At 42.3% G+C, this 19,739-nt stretch overlaps 1 protein-coding gene across 1 annotated transcript in view; it reads right to left on the bottom strand.

Moving 5' to 3' along the window:
- Nucleotides 1–14,555, bottom strand: part of LOC126458596 (leukocyte elastase inhibitor-like) — a 164,096-nt gene extending 149,541 nt beyond the window's left edge. The window contains exon 1 of the mRNA XM_050095749.1: nucleotides 14,429–14,555. The gene's annotated coding sequence lies outside the window, so the exon portion shown is untranslated. The remainder of the gene's footprint in view (nucleotides 1–14,428) is intronic.
- Between the last annotated feature and the right edge of the window lie 5,184 nt (nucleotides 14,556–19,739).

Raw genomic sequence — 19,739 nt, forward strand, 5'->3', positions numbered from 1 at the left:
GAGATTACGTTGAAAAATAGTGTTATGTAGCTAAAAGATTGGGGAATAACCTGGTGTATTTCAATGCTGAATAAAACAACCCCTGTTTCAGAAAAAAAAGTGTTGCATTACTTATTGAACTGCCCTCGTATTTTAGTGCAATACTTTAAAGTAATAGCAACACAGACCAGCTGTGTGACTGGACTGAAGAGTTTCTGCTAAACAGAACACAGCATGTCGTTCTCAGCGGAGAGATATCTTCAGACCTAAAAGAAACTTCGTGCGTACTCCAGGGGAGCGTTATAGATCCATTACTTCTCTCGATAATATTTATAAACGACCTAGTGGATAGCGTCGGCAGTTCGGTGAGGTTTTTCACGGATGATGCGGTTGCAAACAGGGAAGTCGCGGAGCTGGAAAATTGTTGCGAAATGCAGGAAGACCTGCAGAGGATCACGCTTGCTGCGGGGAGCGGCTGCTAAGCATGAACAAATATAACGCATTGCGCAAAAAGACCATTAACTGGTTCATTACACGACTGCAGAACAATCACTGGAAGCGGTCACATCGAGAAATAACTGCGAGAAAGCGTAGAAAGCGACATAAAACTAATCACAATCAAGGCAGATTCCGGACAGATTCATTCGAAGAGTCTTCAGGAAATGTAGTCCACCCACAAAGAACGTGGATTACAAAACCCTCGTTATACCAGTACTTGAATATTGTTTGCCAGTATGCGATCAGTACCAGATAGTATTGCTGGAGGTTCAAATGGTTCAAATGGCTCTGAGAACTATGGGACTCAACATCTGAGGTCATAAATCCCCTAGAACGTAGAACTACTTAAACCTAACTAACCTAAGGGCATCACACACATCCATGCCTGAGGCAGGATTCGAACCTGCGATCGTAACAGTCACGCGGTTTCGGACAGAAGCGCGTAGAACCGCTCGGCCACCGCGGCCGGCATTGCTGGAGGAAATAGAGAAGATCCAAAGAAGATAACCCTATCGCTACTGTTTGATTTAGTAGGCGCAAAAGTTTCACGGAAATGCTCAGCGAAGTCCATAGGCAGACGCTCCAAGAAAGGCATTCTGCATGACGGTATGCTCCCGCAGCAAGTTCCAACGATGTTCGATCCTACGTAAAAAAAAAAAGTAACAATGAAGGTAAAATTACATTCGAGCTCACTCGGACCGTTACCAAGAGTCGTTCTTCCCGCGAATCATGAGTGACTGGAACAGGAAAAGGGGAATTGACCTTAGTACGCAAAGTACCCTCCGCTACACAGTATGGTGGCTTGCGGAGCATAGCTGTAGATACGTATATGTGTAGAAACCAATGGATGAACTCTGGGTTCAGAATCATTTGGGCCCATTGACTGCACGTATTTCTTAGAGGAGTGTAATTGCTGCTCTACATTTTATTCTTCAAAGTGTGCATTGCAGGAATGGTTGCATCTTGATCAGTTTTCTCACATATGATCCAAACTTACCTCAAATTATAGTAGGCGAATAAATCTTTGACGAAAATGCTGGATAGCTCAATCTATGTTGAACGATTCAATTTAGCCTCAGACTGATTATTATAAATTTTTCCAATTAGGATGAAACCTGATGTGAAATTGTTCTCTGTAGATTTTCTCCGTTTTCCGGGCAAAACATCTTGCTTCGTCGTACAATGAGGTGACAAAAGACAAGGCATACGTCCTGATATCGTGTCGGACCTCTTTTTACCCGGCATAGTGCAGCTTAACATCGAGTATAGATTTAAGTGTCAGGAAGTCATTTCTGAAAGTATTTGTATGGAGTGTAGCCATGTATGGAAGTGAAACATGGACGATAAATAGTGTGGACAAGAAGAGAATAGAAGCTTTCAAAATGTGGTGCTACAGAAGAATGCTGTTGATTAGATGGGTAGATCACATAACTAATGAGGAGGTATTGAATAGAATTGGGGAGGAGTTTGTGGCACAACTTGTCAAGAAGAAGGGACCACTTGGTAGGACATGTTCTGAGGCATCAAGGGATCACAAATTTAGCATTGGAGGGCAGCGTGGAGGGTAAAAATCGTAGAGGGAGACCAAGAAATGAATACACTAAGCAGATTCAGAAGGATGTAGGCTGCAGTAGGTACTGGGAGATGAAGCAGCTTGCACAGGACAGAGTAGCATGGAGAGCTGCATCAAATCAGTCTCAGGACTGAAGACCACAACAACAACAGTGCAGCAGCACGACGTGGCATGGACTCAACAAATCGTTGGAAGCCCATGCTGAAATATTGAGCCATGCTACCTCTATAGCCGTCCGCAATTGCGGAAGTGTTGCCGGTGCAGGATTTTGTGCACGAACTGACCTCTCGGTTATGTATCATAAATGTTCGATGGGACTCACGTCGGGCGTTCTGGGTGGCCAAACCATTCTCTCGAACTGTCCAGAACGTTCTTCAAAACAATCGCGAACAATTGTGGCCCAGTGTCATGGCGCATTGTCATCCATAAAAGTTCCACCATTGTTTGGGAACATGAAGTCCATGAATGGCTGCAAATGGTATCCAAGTAGCCGAGCATAATCATTTCCAGCCAATGACCGGTTCAGTTGGATCAGAGGACCCAGTAAATTCCACGTAAACGCAGCCCACACCATTATGGAGCCACCCACCAAAGCTTGCACAGTGCTTTGTTGACGACTTGGGTCCATCGCTTCGTGGGCTCTGCGCCCCACTCGAACGCTACCATCGGCTCTTACCAACTGAAATCGGGATCGTCTGATCAGGCCACGGTTTTCCAGTCGTTTAGGGCCGAACCGATATGATCGGGAGCCCAGGTGAGGCACTGCATACGCTGTCGTCCTGTTAGCAAAGGCAATAGCACCGATCGTCTGCTGTCATAGCCCATTAACGCCACATTTCGCCGCAATGTCCTAACGGATACGTTCGTCATGCGTTCAACATTGAATTCTGCTGTTATTTCACACAGTGTTGCTTCTGTGTTAGCAATGACTCTAAACCCGCTGCTCTCGATTGTTAAGTGAAGGCCGTAGAAAGCTGCATCGTCTGTGGTGAGAAGTAATGCCTGAAATTCGATATTCTCGGCACGGTCTTGACACTGTGGCTCTCGGAATATTGTATTTGATAACGATTTCCGAAACGTAATGTCCCATGCTTCTAGCTCCAATTACCGTTCCGCGTTCAAAGTCTGCTAATTTCCATCGTGTGGCCATTATCTCGTCAGAAATCTTTTCTAATGAATCACTTGATTACAAACGACAGCTCCGCTAGTTCACTGCCCCTTTATACCTTATGTTCGTGATACTACTGCTATACGTATATGTGCACATCGTTATCCCACGACTTTTGTCGCCTCAGTGTACATCAAATGCACGTCTCTAACTTCCTTTAAAGAATAATGTTCTGTTTTCGTACACCAGTCATGGACTGTAGCCAGTGGACCCATCACACCCGGTTGTGTATCATAAAGCGCCACTAACCTCTATACAACACTGGCTGCTTCTTATGAATCGTGGTCAATTTACAAACACTTGCTTCACTAGTATTGCTCATTCAAAGTCTAGTGTGGCCTGAATTACTCGTTTTCGAGTTATGAGACCCTCGTTTCATAGCACTCGTAACACTGGACAGATGAAAGCTTACAGCATGTGTTTTACAGCTAATGATGAACAGCAACTGATGTTGTAGACCACACTTTGTACGGTGGCGTGTTTCTGGTGACACTGTTTATGGAGAATATTGCTTGATTCCTTTGACCGATAGGGAATGAAAATGGAAGAAGCATTTGAATGATAACACCAGTATCGCCCATGCTGACCCATGAAGCGATTGGTAGGGAGGACGTAGCAAGTTCTGTGAGATGAGAAGCCATCGCCAGATGTAGAAGTTCGGGTTGTAAGTAGGCTGTTTATGTTTTCTTATTGGCAACGTTACGTAGCGCTCAATATGAAAATCACTGGCTGTGCTGTGTGCAGTCTGTCGCTAGTTTGCATTGTTGTCTGCCATTGTAGTGTTGGGCAGCGGCAGCTGGATGTGAACAGCGCGTAGCGTTGCGCAGTTGGAGGTGAGCCGCCAGCAGTGGTGGATGTGGGGAGAGAGATGGCGGAGTTGTGCAATTTTTCATGAACTGGTATATTTATATATGATGATATCAAGATAAATACATTGTTTGTTCTCTATTAATATCTTTCATTTGCTAACTATCCCTATCAGTAGTTAGTGCCTTTAGTAGTTTGAATCTTTTATTTAGCTGGCAGTAGTGGCGCTTGCTGTATTGCAGTAGCTTGAGCAGCGAAGATTTTTGTGAGGTAAGTGATTTGTGAAAGGTATAGTTTAATGTTAGTCAGGGCCATTATTTTGTAGGGAATTTTGAAAGTCAGATTGCGTTGCGCTAACAAAATATTGTGTGTCAGGTTAAGCACAGTCGTGTATAAATTGTTCAAAGGGGACGTTTCATATGTCGACCCTGCCAGGATACCTCACTGGGATCTTCTGATTTTTCTTGTAGTTTGTGTATTTAGTGTAGCTTTTGTTTATTGCTAGCGCGTAATTATAGAGAGAATTTCCTTTGTAGTTGTAGTTTTCATTGTTGTAGAGTAAAACAGTTGTGGCATGCATGTAGATTTGCACCAAGTATTTCGCAGCTGCGCTTGCAATTAACTAGATATTATTTTCAGTGCTATGTTAATGTGTTCTCTTATTTTTGATCTTCAAATTGTGTTTTTCTGTGTTGTCGTGTGAAATACTGTGACAATAATGGCGTGTGAAAAACGTAACACTAGGCTCCAAACTAAACTGAGAAATGACAGTGAAGACGAAGGCAGTGTGTTAGCGCCGCAGAGTAATGAATTAACTGATGTTCAAAGTAGTAATTTGGTAATCGTGCATAGGGAAATGGAGCGGGCGGCAAACAATGGCACGGTCAGTGAAACAATTAGTGAAGAGGGAAGCATTATCGATCGATCGGTCGGCAACAGCTCGCCTCAGGAATCCGAAATGACAGGACACAATTTCGCAAATACTGTAGATTCAGGTTTTGGGTCATCACCGTTTTCTCAAATAAGTCAAGACACATTTTCTGCTTGTCAAAATGTGAATGTTGCCGGTGCAAATGCACTGCCGAAAAGCGTAGAGAAACAGATTCCAGACACTAATACATTATTATTGCAATTAATGCAACAAATGGAACAAAATCAGAGACAAACACAGCAAAAGCTTGAAAAGTTAGACACAATGGAACAAAATCAGAGACAAACACAGCAAAAGCTTCAAAAGTTAGACACACTGGAACAAAATCAGAGACAAACACAGCAACAGCTTCAAAAGTTAGACTCATTGGAACAAACTCTTGAACAAACGCGTGAAGATTTAACTACTGAGTTACATAACATTGAATCGAAATGTCAAAAAGTCTGTAATGACGTAAAAACTCAAATTTGTGAGCATTTCCAACCTATTTTTTCGCGTCATGAAAATGCATTACAGAATCACGAAGCAGCTATAAAAGAACTGCAAACTATTGTTCATGAAAATCACAACACCTTGCAAGCTAAAATTGACGCAGTTGCATCTACCGATTCGGTTACGCAACTTGCAAAAAGTCAAGAAAACTTAAAAGACACAGTAGACACGATTGCAACACAAATGGACACTCTGAAACTTGGTTCAGAAAAACATACAGAGGAAATGATTTCACTATCGGATAAAGTAGCCGAACTTTCAGATCAGTTCACTAACTTATCTACAAAGGTAGATGATGATCTGAATGACACAACACCTGTAGCCTTCACTGACACAGAAGAATATGAACAAATTAGAAAATTCAAACAAAATCAAAATCAAATCAATACACAGTACAAAAGAGAAATCCGGGAAGTGCAAGATCAGTTGGCACAAGTAGTACAAGAATTACGTATTTCAGAGGACACTCGCGCTCCAATACGGGAAGAGGGACATAGAAATACGGAACAACCACAAAATAATAACACAGGGCATTTCAGAAGTTATGAAAGAAATTGGGAATGTGCACCGAATTTTGAGATGGAACGGCCGACACGACCTAACAATGACCGATATGCGACTCGCCGACATGATGATTTTGACTATAAGCTGTTCATTACTACACGTAAATTCAAAACGTTTAAGAATTCTGCCAACGACATTCATCCACAAGCATGGCTCCATCAATTCTCTCATTGTTTTCCTCCCAACTGGTCGTTGGAACACAGATTAGAATTTATGTGTGGCTACTTAGAGAATGAACCAGCTGTAAGAATGCGATCGGTAATTCACGATTGTCACAGTGAAGGAGATTTTTATCATGCCTTCCTCTCAGCATATTGGTCTCAAGCCACACAAGACCGTGTAAAACATAGCATCATAATGATGAAACGTTTCGAACAATCTGAATTTTCCAGTCTTATGAAATATTTTGAAGACATGTTGCATAAGAATCAGTATCTTTCAAACCCATACAGCCCCTCAGAACTCATCCGCATTTGCTTAATCAAATTACCTGAACATTTACGACATATTATTTTAGCAGGACGTTGCAAAGATGACATTGAAGCTTTTCAGGGTCTGTTACAAGAATTGGATATTGACACAGACAGTCGCGGGATGCGAAAACAGGAAAACAATCACTACAGGTCACATCCGTCACAATTCCGTGACGACATAAACAATAACTGGCCACGACAAGCCTATTCTTACAACGCAAATCGTGACCAAAACAGACACCACCCATATGACAACCATTGGCAGAGTAATAGTTACAGAGAAAGATCGCATTTCCGTAGTAATGAATATGACAGAGATAACCATAGAAATAGACAATATGGTAACCAAAACAATTATTATCAAGGGAGGCAGAATAAATTCAGGCGCAACAGTTCGACGCACAGTTACGATTCAGGGAGAAATTCTCCACCACGTGACCGACACGAAAGAAACTGTGTAAACTACCGACAAAACGACAGACCTGAATTCCATCAGAACTGGCGAGCTTTAAACAGAGCTGGGCCCTCTCGGCAAGGCGAATTTGTGGAAGTTAGGTCTCCTAATCCCAGTAACGACTCGCGCCAACAAAGGAACAGACAATGACTCGCACCGCAGGCAGCCGCGCGCGCCGGCTGGCTCCGAGAAAAATAACATTATAACCAGTACTGCTAATGAGATTTTAATGCAACATTTTGGTTTACCTGAAAATACATTCTGGGTTTAAAGTACTTCCTGTGAGATACCAGACGACACAGTGGTTAGTTTATGTGACAACTACACGGTTTTATCACGACGCTACTAATGAGTGACAATTTACAATGTTGATTTTGCGGTGTGTCTGTTTTATATCTGCACAGTTTTTCTGAATTCTTCTGGAAAGTAAAACAGGTTTTAGTAGTAACTTTTGTGGTATAGCAACAATGAGACAGCCTTTTTTGTGGCACAACAATACGTTACTGTACAGTACTTTCTTCATCACGCCAATAACCATAATAACTAAGATATCTATACGCAAAGCATTTCACTTTGTTTATCATGAGGTAAGTACATTGACTTCTGCAGAACTTAGCTTTCGGAGGACGATAACTACGACACTTCCACACAGATTATGTTGCAACAAGACGCACATTTAGCGCTACAGTACACGTATTTGAGTGATTAATTTTGTACTTAAAACATTTATTTTTAAAGATTTTTTAATTACAAAGAAAGTTTTCCGTGATACATTTCATTCCATTGCTGTAATTTGTAACACCTGAGGGCATAATTACATTTATCCTCAGGGGGGTACACGCTTACTTTGTGTACCATGTGTGTGGCAACCACAAGGAACCCTAGCTAATATGGTATTTTGCTTATACAACTTTATACATCGGTACCATATTTCTCTAAAACACAGAATTACACAGCTATCTGATCATTTAACTGAGAGATAAACATTTTTTTTATTACATCAGTGACACATGTTTACGCAATTACACAGTTGGATAACTTCACACTTATGAAACTGTATTTTGTCTGTACTTTGTAAACTGTTCATATTTTTTCGGAATCATTGTGATACTATGAGAGCTTTGAATGACGTATTTCGTAAGGGAGCATGATTTTAAAGTACGTTTGAGGTAGATGACACTATTGAAATGAGCAGAGAATTTTTTTAGGCTCAGAAATTATTGGAGGAAGTTACGACGATTTTGAGATTTGACTGAAGTGTTATGATGTTATTATTACGACGACGATGTGTATCATGTTGTTGAGGAATGTTTATTATGCTACGTATTTCTTATGATGAAATACTGAAGAAGTGTCGACGAATAAGGTAAGGAATAATGAGTAGTGTTTAGGGACTCTGATTTGTGGAAAAGGTTGTTGGAAACCAAGAATCGTACTTTAAGAGTTATGAAATGTGTGTGTATATTCGTGAATGTATTACAATGCAGACGAAAATTTTTTTGGACACTGTTATATCTATAGCATTTTGTTTCTACAGATTTGCAACGCTAATTCTTGACCTGTGAAATATTTCTATGTGAGACGGTAGCAGAAACTGCTGTCGTAAATATTTCCGTACGAAAGTTAAGTGACCACCTGCACATAATGCGTCGTGGGCACCCAGGTGTGTCAGACACCTGGAGAACAAGCCATTAGTGTGAGTGCCTCGTCAGAAGCACAGGTAAAAAAACAGAAAGGGAAGGCCATTGTCCGCGCTACTGACATCTCCTTGTTGAAAGCATACTGTGGAGCTCGTAATTTATGATATTTTACTGAAATGCCTAATGAAACGATGAGAAACATTTCACAGCTATTGTCTTGCTAGTTAAGAAAAATGCCAGATGGCTTGCTTTATGTATTTATTTACACATTTTGTTTAATATCAAGTTTCTAGCAGCACTGCAGCATTGGTTAAAATAAAATTTAATATATGTACTAATATAGTTATTTTATGCCTACAGATCCAGTCAATAAGAAATTTATGATCTACTTACAAGAAAACGAGGGCACATAAATAGACATTTCCCTTCACAGGAATTGCATAAATAATTTCTTTACGATTTGGTAACTTATCTGCTAGTGTAAGTTCTCGTGATGCATCACTCTAGTGTTAAGATGTGACATAGGTTTTAGACATGGCCATTTTAGTGTGATATTTTTTCTGCTTGAGCTATGTCATGTTTAGATATAAGTTATTGCATTTGCTGTTGCTGTTTGCCAGGCATAGTGCTACTAAATTTCACATTACATTACTCTGCTAAGCCAATTTTACTACTCATTGATTTTTCATGTTGCTGCACATTGGCTCATATTAGTTGTAATTTTGCATTTTATCTGTAAATTAGATTTACTGCTGCTTGCTTTGCACTCTGCATTTTTTTGATCATTGCTGTTTGTGTTACATGTTTTGTGCTGCTGCATTGCCTCGTCCCTTAGTTTAGCATCTGAGCTCAGTAGATTTAAGTTAGCTTAAGAGGGGGTAGACTATATGAGAAACTGACTGTGGAGAATAGGTAAAGAATGCATTGCGAAGTTATATAAAAAGGATTTGGGCCCAAATGAGTATTGTACAATCAGAAATAATTATTTTGAAAGAAATATGAACGGAATACAGAAAGCATGCTTGGATAAGATTTTTTTGGTGGAAGCAAAGGTTGAAATAAGACGAAAAATCTATAGAATGAAGTTTTGGGTTGGACTGCAGTACCAAATGTTACACTGAAAACGAACCCTGTCCTTTCCTATTGGTGTTATCCCACTATGTGTTTGTGTACCCTTGTGTAGTTGTTTTCTTCCTGTCTCTGTGTAGTTTCATAGAATTTTTTCTTCTTTTAATATTAAGCTACATTCACTATGAGGAGGAATACTGTTATCCTCAAATATAAGTTGCATTAATAATATGTTATTTTCTTTGTAAAGTTGTTTACAATTCTGTTCTGTTTCAATGTTCATGTGTGAAATTAATGTTTCGAAAACTATTCTCATTATTTTATGTATGTACTTATGTCACTATTTTTGTAACACTGATGTATATGTTTATTTCTATTCTTTTGTAAAGCCTGTACTACAAATTTTATCTGTATTATTATGTTCTTTAATGATGTATTTTGTACCTTTGTTATTGTATTCTTCTGTTATAAAATTGTAATTGTCACCAGTTCATGATATTATTAACTTGTAAGTTACATTTCACTGCACACGTTTCTGTTGGTCACAGTATATGGACAATATGTGAGAAGTAGGGACTGATAGTGTTTGCACATGTGTTGGTAATTCAGCAAGGGACTGGATAACAGCATTGCTGGTTCTAAGGACAATTCCAAAAACTTTGTGAGTGCACAAGTGGTGGTTTATGAACTTGCTATATTCTCTGCAAGACTCTTTGATGGTGAATGTGCACCTGCACAATCGCAACAGATGGCTGCTGGCCATCTCTACAAGGACTACAGTGGGTCTGCATCTCTGGTGGCCCACCAATACCATTACCTCTACAAGGACTACAGTGGGTCTGCACCTCTGGTGGCCCACCAATACCATTATCTCTGCAAGGACTACAGTGGGTCTGCATCTATGATGACCCACCAACGCCATTATTTCTACAAGGACTGCAGTGGGTCTGCACCTCTGGTGGCCCACCAATACCGTAATCTCTACCAGGACTACAGTGGGTCTGCTCTGTGATGACCTACCTACCAATATTCTTCCAAACTTCGAATGACTCTGCTGTGGGGTTGCTCTGTTGTGGCCCATTACCTGTCAGCATGTCGAGAGTCAGCACTGTCTTTCCATTGGAAGGACAACACTACTTCTTCAAGACTGCATGGAAATCCACTACTTCCGTGTGCATTTTCTTTTACTAATGAGACTTTGTAAAAAAAAAAAAAAAAAAAAAAAAAAACCTGTGATTACCGTAATGAACAATGTGGACTGTCTTTATGGACTGTGAGAAATTTTAGCTTTTGACCAACATAATATTAATAAGTGTGTGCATTTTATATCTTTGTTACTGTAATTGTGAAAAATTTTTGTCAAATCTGTATTGGCCAGTGCCCAACACCATTTGTAAAAATTTTTGTGGGGAGCATGGGGGCTATGTAAGTAGGCTGTTTATGTTTTCTTATTGGCAACGTTACGTAGCGCTCAATATGAAAATCACTGGCTGTGCTGTGTGCAGTCTGTCGCTAGTTTGCATTGTTGTCTGCCATTGTAGTGTTGGGCAGCGGCAGCTGGATGCGCTCAATATGAAAATCACTGGCTGTGCTGTGTGCAGTCTGTCGCTAGTTTGCATTGTTGTCTGCCATTGTAGTGTTGGGCAGCGGCAGCTGGATGTGAACAGCGCGTAGCGTTGCGCAGTTGGAGGTGAGCCGCCAGCAGTGGTGGATGTGGGGAGAGAGATGGCGGAGTTGTGCAATTTTTCATGAACTGGTATATTTATATATGATGATATCAAGGTAAATACATTGTTTGTTCTCTATTAATATCTTTCATTTGCTAACTATCCCTATCAGTAGTTAGTGCCTTTAGTAGTTTGAATCTTTTATTTAGCTGGCAGTAGTGGCGCTTGCTGTATTGCAGTAGCTTGAGCAGCGAAGATTTTTGTGAGGTAAGTGATTTGTGAAAGGTATAGTTTAATGTTAGTCAGGGCCATTATTTTGTAGGGAATTTTGAAAGTCAGATTGCGTTGCGCTAACAAAATATTGTGTGTCAGGTTAAGCACAGTCGTGTATAAATTGTTCAAAGGGGACGTTTCAGGGTGTCTCCGATGGAAGCGTGATGGGCCATTTTTGTTCATGTTATATATTAATACCCTTGCTGCCAATATTAATAGTAAACTCAGACTTTTCACAGATGATACAGTTATCTACAATCAAGTACAGTCTGAAAGAAGCTCCACAAGTATTCATTTACATGTTGATAAGATTTCAAAGTGGTGCAAAGTTTGGTAAGTTGCTTTAAGTGTTCAGAAATGTAAAGCTGCACACCTCACAAAACGATCCCATACAAATACATGGCTGTAACACTTTTTACGGACACGAGAAGGAATGATCACATGGGTTCGGTAGTGGGTAAAGCAGGTGATAGGCTTCTGTTTTATTGCTGAATAACTGGGAAATGCAATCAAAGGAGATAGCTTACAACTCACTCGTGCAACACATCCTAGAACGTTGCTCAACTGTGTGTTAACCATGCCGTATAGGACTAAAAGGGGGTATCGAAGATATGCAGAGAACGGCCGCACGAATGGTCACACGTTTGTTTGTCCAGCAGGAGAATGTCTCAGAGATGTTATCAGAGCTAAACCGGCGACCTCTTGAAGATATACGTCAAATATCCCATGAAATATTCCCAGAAAACCTAGGGGCAAAGTCTCAAAATGCGGCTTTAAGTAATGACCCTAGGAATATATTACAATCACCTACGTGACGCTACAGTCAGGATAAAATCTGATTACTTATAGCAAGCACAGAGGCATTTAAACAATCATTCTCACCATTCACGAATGCAACGGGAGCAAGCCCTAATAACTGGTACTATGGGGCGTACCCTCTGCCATGCAAGTCACAGTGGTTCGAAGAGTATAGTTTGAGACGCACATAAACACCCATTAAGAGTCCCACACCGTGCTTAAACATGAATGTGAAAAGTCCTGCATGCCTCATCTGGAGATGAGGCTGAAAAAGCTGGAAACCTAGTTCACAGAAGAAATATTTCATAAATGACAGACTGCAGTTTCTGTAACTATATTCGATTAATATACAGTTGCAGAGTACTAAAATACTGATAACTTACCTTTTGAAGGCCAAGCACATGTTCTTCCTATTGTAGATAAAATTTTGTTGTAGCTATACATCACGGCGTTGCAGTTTTAATTTCAAACAGTATACTGGATGTCGCAGGAGGAATGATCAGTAATCAGGATGTGACAGGAATAATCATTTAATGCATAAAAGCGTAGCAGACATGTGATGTAAACAGCATGCGTTAAAACCTGAGAGTACTTTTCGAACTTCGATCCAGTGAAACAAATCTCTTCTATTGCAAGCTCCTTGCTTTCCATATTTTGAGAGGTACGAGCATGGCCCAAAGAACAAAAATGCCCAGCAAACAAGGGCTGTAAAGCGCATACCTTTTGAGCTTTGAGCACTTTTTCGTCTTCGATAATGTGAAACAAATCGCTTCTATTGCAACCTCTTTGCTTTCCACATTCTGGGAGGTAGTAGAAAGAAGCAAATTAGGAAAGAACGTCTAGTAAACATGGGTTCTAAAGCGCAGACCTTAAGAGCTACAAGCACTCCATCATCTTCGATACTGTGAAAGAAATCTCTTCTAATCCAAGCTCTTTGCTTTCCACGTTTTGGGAGGTAGTGGCATGGACCACAGAAGTAAAGAAATGTCAATTAAACATGGGCTGTACAGTGCATATCTTAAGAGCTTTGAGCACTTCTTCATCTTCGATAATGTGAAACAAATCTCTTCTACTGCAATGTTTTCCATATTTTGAGAAGTCGTACTCTGGATAGAAGAAGATTCACGGTAAATGATTACATACAAAAAGATAAAGATTTATTAAAATTCTTGACCACGGTTTCGGTATATCTAAATATACCTTCATCAGAAGTAAAATACACTAAAATTACATTCTGCAATGGAGATTAATAAAGCAATTGTGCCAAAGGCGTCGTCAATAGTTAAAACATCATCTCCATTTTTTATTAACCTCCACTGCAAGATGTAATTTTAGTGTATTCTACTTCTGATGAAGGTATATTTAGATATACCGAAACTGTGGTCAAGAATTTTAATAAATCTTTATCCTGCAACTGTTTTGGCTGTAATCATTTACCGTGAAGAATTTCAACACTTGCTGTTTCAGCCATGTTTAAAATCTTGAGATAAAAGAAGAATAAAAAGTCTAGTAATCTGGACTCTAAAATGCATGCTTTAAGAGCTATTAACTCTTGTTGATCTTCCTACTGTGAAACACTTCCCTTCTAATGAATAAGCACTCATAGCTCTTAAGGTATGCATTTTAGAGCCCGATTTACTGGGCTTTTCTCCTTCATATACCTGAATACTGGCCATTCCGAATGGAAAATCCTATATATATTGGCAATTGCAAATCCATTCCAATGCTGTCCTACCTACCATATACGATATCCAAAATGGATAAGCTTAAACCCGACGCTTCCCTATAGTTTACAGGCAGTAAACACGGAGCACATAGTGGAGCAGTGGTTAGTACACTGGACTCGCATTCGGGAGGACGACGGTTCAATCCCTAGTCTGGCCATCCTGATTTGGATTTTCTGTGATTTCCCTGGATCACTACAGGCAAATGCCGAGATGGTTCCTTTGAAAGGGCTTTCCCTATGACCTCGTTGTCGACGTGATGTTGAACACTAATCTCCTCTTCCACCGAGCACATACGTTAATGAAATCGCGAGCGTACCTGCTTGGCTGTGCCGACGGTCGACAGTCTTGGGGCGAGGGCCGGCGTGTGCGCTGGTTGTCGGTGAAGGCCGCGGTGCAGGCGCTCCACTCAGACCACTGCCCTGGACGCGACTGGGCGACCGCTGAGGCCGCTCCGAGGCGGCTGGCGAGGCTCCCAGCTGCCCCCTCCACTGCCCACCAGCTCTGCCCTCGGGCGGCGCAACAACAAGGACTCCGCCTGCCTTACCAGCCGCTCATCCTCTGCTTCTGAGACCCTGCTGACGTCCTTCGCACCTGCGTATTCCGCGATCGGGTGTAGTATTGAGAACTCCGTTACGATTTGCATTTCTGACCTCGTACGTTTCCCCGATCTTCGTGATTTCCGTTAACTCGCTGCGCTGTTCCAGGTCACACGTCCCGATTTCCTAAGCGGTTTGGCGGCTCGTGGTAAATACCACTCAAGATCGGAGCGTCCAGTGCTGGTCATAAAAGGAGCTTTTGCGTATCCTATTGGATATCTCCACCACAGCACCATAAAACGCGCTGTAAAATACACTGACGGAAGCAGTCGCAACGCCAATGAAATTTCGGGAATACAATTATCTAGGTAACAAATGTACGTGATTAACATTGCAATACAGCAGGATAATGGAGGTGCGAGATAAGCCATTGAAAATGTGAGGTTGTAGGCGCTACAGTCTGGAGCCGCGCGACCGCTACGGTCACAGGTTCGAATCCTGCCTCGGGCATGGATGTGTGTGATGTCCTTAGGTTAGTTAGGTTTAAGTACTTCTAAGTTCTAGGGGACTGATGGCCTCAGAAGTTAAGTCCCATAGTGCTCAGAGCCGTCTGAACCATTTTGAAAATCTCAAATGCTGGTGTATTAATAATCCGTGTAACCGCCAGAATGTTGAACGCAAATGGTTCAAATGGCTCTGAGCACTATGGGACTAAACATCTGAGGTCATCAGTCCCCTAGAACTTAGAACTACTTAATCCTAACTAACCTAAGGACATCACACACATCCATGCCCGAGGCAGGATTCGAACCTGCAACCGTAACGGTCGCGCGGTTCCGGACTGTAGCGCCTAGAACCGCTCGGCCACCACGGCCGGCTGTTGAATGCATGCACGCAGACGTGCATGCATTGTGTCGTACGTGTGCGGAAGTCAGTTTGTGGGGTTGCATGCCTGTTACATTTGGTTGGTCAATACAGGAACAGTTAATGTTGTTTAAGGATGACGCTGGAGTTGTCATCCGATTTTGTCCCGAGTGTGGAGACAGATATGGTGATCGAGCAGGGCCGGCCGGTGTGGCCAGGCGGTTCTAGGCGCTATAGTCTGGAGCCGCGCGACCACTAAGGTCGCAGGTTCGAATCCTGCCTCGGACATGGATGTGTGTGATGTCCTTGAGTTAGTTAGGTTTAGTAGTTCTAAGTTCTAGGGGACTGATGACCTCAGAAGTTAGGTCCCATAGTGCCCAGAGCCATTTGAACCAATTTTGATCGAGCAGGCCTAGGCAACATGTCGACAGTCTGTAGAGCATGTTGGGTTACAGCTGAGGTATGTGGGCGAGCGTTATCCTGTTGGAAAACACCCACCCCTTGGAATACACTTCGCGAATGTCAGCACAACAAGTCGTATCACCAGACTGACGGACATATTTGCAGTCAGGGAGCGTGGGTTAAACACGAGAGTACTCCTGCTATCACACGAAATCGCACCCCAGACCATAAATTTACGTGTAGGTCCAGTGTGTTTAGCAAGCAGGCAGGTAGGTTGAAATCCTCAATTGAGCTCCTTCAGACCAACAAAAGGCCATCTCTGGCACCGAGGCAGAACCAGCTTTCATCAGAAAACATCACAGACCTCCACCGTGCCCTCCGACGTTTCCCGCTTTTCGTCACTGAAGTCGCAAATGGCGTAGGTTTAGGGTCAGTTTAATGCACTCTACACGGCATCTGGCTCGAAGGTGTCCTTGGAGTAACCGATTTATAATCTTTGTGTCACTGTGGTGCCAAAAAATTGCTGCTGCAGATGCAGTACGATGCGCCAGAGTACGATGCACTGGATAGGTCAGGAGTCCACTATACGCAGGAGGCGGCTACACGGGTAGTAGGGGCTGTGTGGCGTGGACTGGGCAGTTGTTTAGGTTAGAGGGTCTCGGGGAAACACAAAAAGACCTTCAGTCACAAAGAGTACAGGCCGAACCCAGGAAGAACGTAGATACAGCAACTTTCGGTATGACAGTTTTAAATTGTCGTGGCTGTGTTAAAAGAGTACCAGAGCTCCACGACCAAGCCGCCGAAGAGCGTCCACTCAAAGACTTGCACCAGCCGCCCGGTCTACCTGACAGGAGGTCCTAGCCACAAACCATTTCATTTCACACAATCCATTAAAAATCACGTCCCGCCTTTTGTAATGTTCAGAGGAACCATCATAAATCGCGATGACTTGAGTGTAATTACTGTCTTCGAATGAAAGTGGCATTTCTCTTCGTCTTATTTCGTATTTATTAGAGTTGCCGTCTGTACTGTGTTGTAGCAGTTCTTTCTACATATGGTCCCAAGTGTCGTTGAGCTATGTTAGTTGGTAGTGATAAGTGCAAAAGTTACTTTTGTCCATAAGTTTTGCCCAAGAGTATAAAATATTAATACTGGTACTCAAAATTGAAATGCCATGCAGGTGCTGTGCTGACCTATTTGCTGATGATGAGGACAACACAATACCCAGTGCCTGAGTGGAGGAAATCTCCGACCCAGCCGGGAATCGAACGGTATTCCGTCGCGTTGAATGGGGTGTGTGATCACCACGGACAGCAGCGCGTGCTCTTTAACGTGATCCCATGCTGGCCACAAGGTTGGTGAGAGTTCTGATGGTAGGGCCTTCCATTCCTCCACCAGCGCCGCCGACCACTGGTGTATGGTCACTGGTGCCGCAGTACGCCTCCCTACCGCCTCCCACATACTCGATGGGAATTTAGTCGGGAGCACAGTCAGACCAGTACGTTCGCCCAATGTCTGCTAGCCTCAAGAGCACCTGCACCTGCGCTATTCGACGCGGTGGCACTCTGCGATCCACAAGAATTGTAAGCAGGCTGTTTAGGTTTTCTTATTGGCAACGCCACGTAGCGCTCTGTATGAAAATCACTGGCTGTGCTGTGTGCAGTCTGTGGCTGGTTTGCATTGTTATCTGCCATTGTAGTGTTGGGCAGCTGGATGTTATCTGTATTGTTATGTTCTTTAATGATGTATTTTGTACCTTTGTAATTGTATTCTTATGTTATAAAATTGTAATTGACACCAGTTCATCATATCATTAACTTGTAAGTTCCATTTCACTGCACACGTTTCTGTTGCTCATACTATATGGACAATATGTGAGAAGTGGGGACTGTTAGTGTTTGCACGTGTGTTGATAATTCAGCAAGGGACTGGATAACAGCATTGCTGGTTGTAAGGACATTCCAAAAAGTTTTGTGACTACACAAGTGGTGGTTTATGGACTTGCTATATTGTCCGCAAGACTCTTCGATAGTGATTGTGCACCTGCACAGTCGCAACAGATGGTTGCTGGCCGTCTCTACAAGGACTACAGTGGGTCTGCATCTTTGATGGCCCACCAATTCCATTATTTCCACAAGGACCGCAGTGGGTCTGCACCTCTGATGGCCCACCAATACCATAATCTCTACCAGGACTGCAGTGGGTCTGCTCTGTGATGACCTACCTACCAATATTCTTCAAAACTTCGACTGACTCTGCTGTGGGTTTGAAGAGTCAGCACTGTCTTTCCGTTAGAAGGACAACAATACTTCTTCAAGACTGCATGGAAATCCACTACTTCCATGTGCATTTTCTTTTATTGCTCAGACTTTGAGAAAAACACTGCTATTTTACTGTGATGAACGATCAGGACTGTCTTTATGGACTGTGAGAAAATTTTAGCTTTTGACCAACATTGTATCGATAAGTGTGTGCATTTGATTTCTTTGTTATTGTAATTATGAAAAATTTTTTCAAATCTGTATTGCCCACTGCCCAAAACAATTTGTAAAATTTTTTGTGGGGACCATGGGCGCTATGTAAGTAGCCTGTTTATGTTTTCTTATTGGCAACGTTACGTAGCGCTCTGTATGAAAATCACTGGCTGTGCTGTGTGCAGTCTGTGGCTAGTTTGCATTGTTGTCTGCCATTGTAGTGTTGGGCAGCTGGGTGTGAACAGCGCGTAGCGTTGCACAGTTGGAGGTGAGCCGCCAGCAGTGGTGGATGTGGGGAGAGAAATGGCGGAGTTTTGAAATTTGTAAGACTGGATGTCATGAACTGATATATATATTATGATTTTTCAACACTATTAAGGTAAATACATTGTTTGTTCTCTATTAAAATCTTTCATTTGCTAACTATGCCTATCAGTAGTTAGTGCCTTTCGTAGTTTGAATCTTTTATTTAGGTGGCAGTAGTGGCGCTCGCTGTATTGAAATAGTTCGAGTAACCAAGATTTTTGTGAGGTAAGTGATTTGTGAAACGTGTAGGTTAATGTTAGTCAGGGCCATTCTTTTGTTGGGATTTTTGAAAGTCAGATTGCGTTGCGCAAAAAATATTGTGAGTCAGTTTAAGCAAAGTCATGTATAATTGTTCTAAGGGGACGTTTCAGAATGAAATCACAGCCGAGTACACACCTGGGAAGGACCACGTTCAGGAGGAGTACAGTGCGACAGTAATCTCTTTTGGTGACTGTACGTGATCAAACATTTGAATGTCAATACGGCCATGCAAAATTATGGCCCTCACAGCATAACACCTAGACCACCAAAACGATCATGCCCGACAATGTTCCTGTGTTGATTGTGTTTTCACGTCTCGCCATGTGAGGGTATGCCCAGAATCACTAGTCAGACTGTATCTGCTCTCACGGGAGATGAGCTCGCGACCCCATTCCTCGGTGGTCCAGTCCCTATGCGCCTGGCACCACCGCAAGCGCTGCCGCCGATGTGCGAGTGTCGCTGGAACACGACATACTGGTCTTCAGGCCAAGGGACTACACCTATGCAGTCGTGGTACCACTGAGGAGAGTGGGGCTGCTTGCCCTGCAGTCCAGTGAAAAGCGGTTGCAATTGCACCCTTTGGGTCCATTCTTGCACCATTTAGCGATCGTCTACTGCTTTAGTTCATCGTTGACCATGATCTATCACCTCCTTTCTTCCGGCAGTAGTGTATGCACGTTAAACAATTACTATGAGCAATGCCAAACTGTTTGGGTACATTTGTCACACTTCGTCCTTCATCCACTTTCCCGATTACTTTTTTCCGTGTGAAGTCATCCAAATG

This window comes from Schistocerca serialis, chromosome 2, assembly GCF_023864345.2.
Source record: "Schistocerca serialis cubense isolate TAMUIC-IGC-003099 chromosome 2, iqSchSeri2.2, whole genome shotgun sequence".
NCBI lineage: Eukaryota > Metazoa > Arthropoda > Insecta > Orthoptera > Acrididae > Schistocerca > Schistocerca serialis.